The 8,583-nt window shown below is 40.0% G+C and overlaps 1 protein-coding gene across 1 annotated transcript in view; it reads left to right on the top strand.

Annotated features, from left to right (window-relative positions):
- The first annotated feature begins 4,832 nt into the window (after positions 1–4,832).
- Positions 4,833–8,583, top strand: part of JCHAIN (joining chain of multimeric IgA and IgM) — a 28,413-nt gene continuing 24,662 nt past the window's right edge. The window contains exon 1 of the mRNA XM_031010198.3: positions 4,833–4,850. The gene's annotated coding sequence lies outside the window, so the exon portion shown is untranslated. The remainder of the gene's footprint in view (positions 4,851–8,583) is intronic.

Here is an 8,583-nt window from a genome sequence, read left to right as displayed (position 1 = left end):
CCCCACCCCCAATACCATATTTCTGGGTACCACAGCCTCAGGCAGCGCCGCTGGACTCCAGAATCCCACGGGAGGTTTCCGGGCGAGAGCGCAGGCCGGGCCGCCGGCTCGGGTTTACTCATCCCCATCGCCCTCTCCCTGCTCACAGGGCTCGGTGACCCGCTCCATGGGGATCGATAAAGCTAGATGACCCCGAGGCTGACAGCGGGAAGGCAGAGCCCCGCTGCAGGGTCTGACTCTTCTCAAGGAAGTCTGCCCTGTAATGTTAGAGTAATTCAGGGTGTAAGTTTTTAGGTATTACATATGCAAGGTTCGGGGTTAGTATTATGATACCTTTTAATGTAGGTAGTTGGAAGCTGAACTTTTGATACATTGCTAAAATTAATGGTGACATGGCTGGGCGCGGTGGCTCATGCCCATAATCCTAAGCACTTTGGGAGGCCGAAGTGGGTGGATCACTTGAGGTCAGGAGTGCAAAACCAGCCTAGCCAACATGGTGAAACCCAGTCTCTACTACAAATACAAAAAATTAGCGGGGCGTGGTGGCGGGTACCTGTAATCCCAGCTACTCGGGAGGCTGAGGCAGGAGAATCACTTGAACCCGGGAGGCGGAGGTGGCAGTGAGCCGATATCGCACCACTGCACTCTAGCCTGGGCGACAGACAGAGAGACTCTGTCTCAAAATAAATAAATAAATAAAATTAATGGTGACAATTTTTCTTTTCTTTTCTTTTTTGTTTCTTTTTTCTTTTTCCTTTTTTTTTGAGACGGAGGCTCGCTCTGTCGCCAGGCTGGAGTACAGTGGCAATCTCGGCCCACTGCAACCTCCGACCCCCTGGTTCAAGTGATTCTCCTCCCTCAGCCTCCCGAGTAGCTGGCATTACAGGCACACGCCACCACTCCCAGCTAATTTTTGTATTTTTAGTAGAGACGGGGTTTCATCATGTTGGCCAGGATGGTCTCCATCTCCTGACCTCGTGATCCGCCCGCCTCGGCCTCCCAAAGTGCTGGGATTGATTACAGGCGTGAGTCACCGCGCCCAGCCAATGGTGACAATTTCTTTGCAGAAAGTATAGTGTCATTAGGTTAATAAAAATAATGCAAAATGTTAGAAAAGTGATACTTTGAAATAAACATTTTCCAAGTGCCTAAAGGTGTCTGAAACATTTTGAAATTTTTACAAGATTTTAGAAAATAAAATTTAATTAGAAAGTTGTGGGCAAAAGTTATGTTCTGATGGTAAGCATGAATTTATTTTTTAATGTAAATTTTAGTACATTTTGTCATTTAGCAGATATTAACTGCTTACTGTTTGTTGTAGAATGCTACAGACAATAGTGATGAATCAGCCAGTTAAGGACTTTATAATCAGGTAGAAAAGAAGACACTCATACAGATTACCGGAATACAAGGCAGTGTATGATGTAAACCCGGTGCTGTAAGAGAACAGAGGGATAAGAGATAACCTTTAGATTGCTGTTTTAGGGATATTGCTTAAAGAATATGACATCTATGCTGGAACTGTAGTTATTTCATTACTTTAAATGTTAAATTTTCATTATTTAAACATTGTTGCATTTAGGCACATAAATAAAAATTTTTCATTTTTATTGCAAATTATTTGAGATTTAGTGTCAGACTTCAAGACTAAAATGCATATATTATTATATATAAGTTAGAAAAATATTTTGGATATTTTAAATGGGAATGATCACATTAATATTATTTAGTTTATACTAAATGTTAAATTTCCTAACCAGAACAGAGTTGCAGTATTCAATGCATATTCAGATAGTATCATATTCTAACATTCTCAGATCTTTTGTTTTTAGAGACAGGTGCTTGCTGTGTTCCCCAGGCTGGGTAGAACTGGGCTTAAGTGATCTCCTGCCTCAGCCTCCTGAGTAGCTGGGACTAAAGGTGCATGCCGCTTCACCCAGTTTTTCAGATCCTTTTGATAAAGAACAATTGATTCTCCTGCCTCAGCCTCCCAAGTATCTGGGATTACAGGCACCTGCCACCACACCTGGGTAATTTTTATGTTTTTTTTTTTTTTTTTTTTTTTTAGTAGAGATGGGGTTTCACCATGTTAGCCAGGCTGGTCTCAAACTCCTGACATCAGGTGATCTGCCCACCTCAGCCTCCCAAAGTGCTGGGATTGCAGGTGTGAGCCATCGCACCCAGCCAATCTGAATCTTTATTTTAGTGTGATGTCTGGCTCAGGAGTTAGCAAGTTACACTAATGAGAGCCAGCAGGTTAAAAAAAATTGTTTTTGCCTTACTCTAAGCCCTTTATGGGATTTTCTTACTATGGAAATTAGGGAGTCTATGAATGACACATTAGGTGATGATATATTAGGATACTTCTTTCAGGGCATTTATTCTGGGTGTTGGAGGTATTGTATGATCACATTAGCTTAAACTAATCTTTATTTCTTCCTGGACTATTGAAACAATTATAATTAATAATAGCTAACATTGAGAGTGGTTATTGTGTGCTAGATACCATTACAAGCTCTTGAAACCATTATAAACCTGTGAAAAATTACTATAATAATTTGTAATTGGAGATGAGAAAATTAGGCACATATAGCTTAAGTGAGGTCATAAAGCTAATAAGTGTTAGAACTAGATTTAAACCAGAACAGTCCAGCTTCAGAATACATGTTGTGCTATAACTAACTACTATACTATACTGGCTTTCAACTTTTCCTTTAATAGGTCTCCTCCTTTTAGTCTCTGGTACATTTGATCTGGTACATCAGATATATCTTCCTAGAATATCATTTCTGTCACCGCATATCCTGGTTCAGAAACTTTCATTTACTATCCAGATAGTAAAAACTTTCGTTTACTAACAAAATTTACAGCATACATGGCTGTCCTAAAGTTTTACCCCAAAACAACCTTTCCAGCCATACCTTTCATTACTACAAAAACCTTCAATGCTAAGCTAAGTACTCTACTATGCTTTATTCTCATTTGTCACTTTACCAATCTTCTGGGTGTTCAGAATTAACCTGTATCAGAAATTTATAAATCATTGCAGATATCTTTTTGGTTAAGAAATTCTCACGTAAGCCCATCCATAAGGGGACCTGTACGAAGCTATTTGAAAAGTTATTTTTGGTAGCAGCGAGTTAGAGACAACCTGGATATCCATCACTGGAAGAGCAGATCAATAAAATGTGGTGGAAGAACAGCATGGAATTTAGGAGCATAGGGTGATCATACATTCTGGCTTGCCCTGGATGGCCCTGTTTAACCTGTTATCCCAGTGTAATTATTAATAGCACCTCCTTTCACTCTCATGATTAAGATGATAATTTTTTTTTTGAGACGGAGTTTCACTCTTGTCGCCCAGGCTGGAGTGCAATGGTGCGATCTCAGCTCACTGCAACCTCTGCCTCCCAGAGTCAAGAAATTCTCCCACCTCAGCCTCCCGAGTAGCTGGGATTACAGGTGCCTGCCACCATGCCTGGCTGATTTTTGCATTTTTAGTAGAGACAGGGTTTCACCATGTTGGCCAGGCTGGTCTCGAACTACTGACCTCAGGTGATCCACCCCTTGTCCTCCCAAAGTGCTGGGATTACAGGCTTGAGCCACCATGCCTGGCCAAGATGATACATTTTATAGTGATTTTAACTATATAGTAATTGGAAGCAGTAGATTATATATCCATATGGCAACATGAATGGATTTTTAAAACAATGTGCTAAGGGAAAAAAGTAAAAAATAGAATGTAATAAATAATATACCATTCACAAAAATTAAAAATGCAGGCACAATAATATAACAATACACATTTTGTAGGAATATAATCAAACAAAATAATATACATTAAACACAAAAGAATAGCTGTTTATGGAAGATGAAGAATGGGATAAGGGTTGGAGATTAAAAGGAATAGAAGAGGACATTTCCACAGACCAATAATAATGTCAGGAACTGAGGAGAATAATTAACTGCACCTGAGATTTAATTAAAAAACAAATGACAAACAAAAAATGACTATATCAATTCCTAACTTAAAATCCTGCAGAAGCTTCCCAACGTCTATAGCAGGGGCATCCAATCTTTTAGCTTCCCAATGTCTATAGCAGGGGTGTCTAATCTTTTGGTTTCCCTGGGCCACGCTGGAAGAAGAATTGTCTTGTGCCACACATAAAATACACTAACAATAACAATAGCTGGCTGGGCACGGAAGCTCAAACCTATAATCCCAGCACTTTGGGAGGCTGAGGTGGGCAGATCACCTGAGGTCAGGAGTTCAAGACCAGCCTGGCCAACATGGTGAAACTCCGTCTCTACTAAAAATACAAAAATTAGCCAAGCATGGTGGCACACGCCTGTAATCCCAACTACTTGGGGGGCTGAGGCAGGAGAATTGCTTGAATCCGGGAGGCAGAGGTTGCAGTGAGCCAAGATTGCAGCACTGCACTCCAGCCTCGGTGACAGAGCTAGACTCCATCTCAAAAAAAAAAAAAAAATCGCAAAAGAACTTACAATCTTTTAAGAAACTTTACAGAGTTGTGTTGGGGTGCATTCAAAGCTCTCCTGGGCTGCATATGGCCTACAGGCTGTGGGTTGGACAAGCTTGGTCTATAGGATCAAATTCATATGCTTCATCACCACAGTCCTGCATAGATCTCAAACTTCCTGCCTATCAATTATTGTAATTGTACCTGATTTGTGTTGTTAGGTGGACAGTGACTTTTTCCTTTAGCGTCCATAGCCAAGTTCAGACTCCAAAGGTTATGGTTTCCAAGATAGACACTAGATTAAATAGTAATCTTTCTTGGCTGGAGTGGGGTGTGAGAAGGTAGTGGAAATGCAGTCAGTCAGTCCAGGTATGTATGTTTCTATACTCTGTCAGCACTTCAAAGCAGTAGCCTTTAACAACGTAGTGTCTTTTGAGCTTCCATAGTTATCAGCATAGCTCTTCAAATTTAAAAGTAATTAACAAGGTGAAATATTTAATATACAGCTTTCGTGAACTTAAGACAATAGTTGAGGCTCGGCATGGTGGCTCTCACCTGTAATCTCAGCACTTTGGGAGGCCGAGGTGGGCAGATTGTCTGAGGTCAGGAGTTTGAGACCAGCCTGGCTAACATGGTGAAACCGTGTCTCTACTAAAAATACAAAAATTAGCTGGGCGTGGTGGTGCACGCCTCTAGTCCCAGCTACTCGGGAGGCTGAGGCAGGAGAATCGCTTGAACCCAGGAGGTGGAGGTTGCAGTGAGCTGAGATCGCGCCACTGTACTCCAGCCTGGGTGACAGAGCAAGACTCTGTCTCCGACAAAAAAAAAAAAAAAAAAAAAAAAAAAAAGACTATAGTTGAATGCATATTACGTTGTTTTTTAAATTTTTATTATTATACTTTAAGTTCTAGGGTACATGTGCACAATGTGCAGGCTCATTACATAGGCTCGTTACATGTGCCACGCTGGCCCATTGCATCCATCAACCCGTCATTTACATTAGGTATCTCTCCCAGTGTTATTCCTCCCTCTGCCCCCCACCGCACGACAGGCCCCAGTGTGTGATGTTCCCCACCCTGTGACCAAGTGTTCTCATTGTTCAGTTCCCACCTATGAGTGAGATCATGTGGTGTTTGGTTTTCTGTCCTTGTGATAGTTTGCTCAGAATGATGGTTTCCAGCTTCATCCATGTCCCTGCAAAGGACATGAACTCATCCTTTTTTATGGCTGCATAGTATTCCATGGTGTATATGTGCCACATTTTCTTAATTCAGTCTATCATTGATGGACATTTGGGTTGGTTCCAAGTCTTTGCTATTGTGAATAGTGTTGCAATAAACAGCATATTATGTTTTTTCCCAGCATCACAGACTAGGCTAGGATGACTGAAGCTGTCAAAAGAAGTAGCTTTTCTTAAAAATGTGCATAAAGGTAGTAATAGTAAAAATAATAATTTGATATGAGTTATATTGGGAAAATGTATTCTTGGTGTTAGTACCTATCAATATATTTGGATAATTTAATATAACCTCAGAAACATGCTGAACTATTTTTGGATGCAAAAAAGAAAGAAAGATTATTTTTAGTTATAAGAAAGAAAATAGACGAAGTTTACCATCTGCTTTCATTTCATCTAGTTTCATCTGTCAGAAACCACTTACTCTGAAACAAATATGTCACAGATTCTTTTTGCAAATAAGGTCTGTATCTATTTTAAGTCCCAAAAGTCCTAAAAGTGACTTGGAAGTAAAATATAGAGCTTCTACTGAAATATTTGGTAAATATTTGAAGCTTTTAAGCTTTAATTTAACTTAATTTAAAATAACTGACTCGATATTCCTCACCACAGATTTATGCTTTCTCCTTATTAGGGAAAATGAACTTAGCATGGCACTTACATATGATGTAAACACTCTGAATAGAAGAGTTAGAACAAGAAAATTGTATTTTCTTACCTACTTTTCCAACTAAATCTTTAGAGTTCCCTTTTGGTGTTCTTTCATATCCTTTTTTGGGGTGCCATCTGATATTGCTCTTTATGAACACCTCTCTGCATCTAGAAAACAGGTTTGGTAGCCTTCATTACAAAATGAAGAACTTAGTGAAATTATGACACTGCTTTCCCTTCCAAACTCTAATTCAACTAAAAACTTGGCAATTACTTTCTAAACATTATTTAATCCCTTTTAGTTTTCTCTTTTCATGGGAAAACTTGTAACTACAATTATTTTGATATTAAATATTGACCCCAGTGATAATTATAGCTTTGGTGGTGAAGGTCTTTTGAAACACAGCCCATGTTAAAATTTTTTCTTTAGTCACCCCTCATTCTCTATAGAATCGAGTTCTTATCTCTAAGCCAATATTCAGGACCTGCCTTTATCTGGCCCCAACTTATTTTTCCAGCTGCTTTCCCACTTTCATGAATTATATGTTCTAGCCAAACTAAGTACTCATTTTTTTTTCTCTTTTTGAGATTTTTATTCTCTTGGCCTCTCTTTGGGCTGTCTCATATTTCAATGCTTATATGGCCTTCAAGGCCCAGCTAAGACTGTGTCTTCTCTAGGCTGTCTTCTCTGATATACTTCCTTCTATTAACATCTACTAGTCCCTAACTCTTCCTTTCTTAGGGATTTCTAAACATTTTCTCCTTTGTGTTAAGACTAGTTATGTACTTGTCTTGGCCGGGCGTGGTGGCTCATGCCTGTAATCCCAGCACTTTGGAGGCCAAGGTGGGTGGATTGTTGGAGGCCAGGAGTTACAAAAATTAGCCTGGTGTGGTGGTGCATGCCTGTAGTCCCAGCTACTTGGGAGGCTGAGACAGGAGAATTGCTTGAATCCAAGAGGCGGAGGTTGCAGTGAGCTGCGATCACGCCACTGCACTCCAGCCTGGGAGACAGAGCGAGACTCCATCTCAAAAAAAAAAAAAAAAAAAGATTTAAGCAGGGGCCAAGAAATGGGAAGTTAAGTTTTGTATATGTTTGATTTGAGGTGTCTGTGAAGCTATGTAAGTGTCTAGATGTCTTCTAGACAGTTGGATATATGGATCTCTTTAGAGAAAGAAATTTTTGATGTCTTTCAAACTCAGTTGAAACATGGGACCATATTTGATATTTAACTAAAGGCAAATAAAATATGATTTTGGGTTGTTCTGACTTAAGTAACTAGCACACGTGAACTAGTAGACCAAAAGTGTTATACTACCTACCTGCTACTAGAGTTATAGGACTACATATCTCCAGGTGTCAAATTAAAAAGGCTTGGATTGGCTGGGCGCAGTGACTCATGCCTGTAATCCCAGCACTTTGGGAGGACGAGGCAGGCGCATTGTTTGAGGCCAGGAATTCGAGAGCAGCCTGGCCCACATGGTGAAACCCCATCTCTACTAAAAATACAAAAATTAGCTCGGTGTGGTGGCCCAGACCTGTACTCCTAGGTACTCGGGAGGCTGAGGCAGGAGAATCATTTGAACCTGGGAGGCGGAGGTTGCAGTGAGCCAAGATTGCACCACTGCACTCCAGCCTGGGCAACAGAGTGAGACTCCGTCTCAAACAAACAAAAAAAAAAATCAAGCTCTGTTAAATTTCAATAAGGTATTAGAAATTATTTAAAATCACCTAAGAATTTAATAAGCTATTTGCAAATGTGATCTTGATCTATATCTATTTTGGGTAGAGATATATTATTTATGCTATGAGCAAAGGGGAATCATTGGAGGGTTTTAAACAGGGAAGGATTGGAAAATTGACAGAAGGAAGTTGTTGCAAGATGGTGACAGTCATCAGAGTGATGCGTTTTTGTGTCTAAATCAGGGTCCTGGGAGTATGGATATGAAAAGTAGGCAGATCAAGAGCTAAGCATTATGCTAAAGTAATTGTTTGTATGTTGTAGCCATGTTCTAGCATGTTCCATGCTTTACACTTATCAATTTAATTCTCATCAATCTTGTGAAGTATGTACTACAGTGATGCCCATTTTATAGATGAAACAGAGAAAACAAGATTTTATAACTTGTCAGAGTCCCATTTGCACCCAGGCAATAACTGACTCCACAGCATTTGCTCTTTTGTTCAGTAGGAAGACTAAGTAGAAGTGTCTCTTA

The sequence above is a fragment of the Gorilla gorilla genome, chromosome 3 (genome assembly GCF_029281585.2).
Source record: "Gorilla gorilla gorilla isolate KB3781 chromosome 3, NHGRI_mGorGor1-v2.1_pri, whole genome shotgun sequence".
Classification (NCBI taxonomy): domain Eukaryota; kingdom Metazoa; phylum Chordata; class Mammalia; order Primates; family Hominidae; genus Gorilla; species Gorilla gorilla.
Note: the sequence above shows the minus strand (reverse complement) of the source record. Positions and strands in the feature narration are given on the sequence as shown.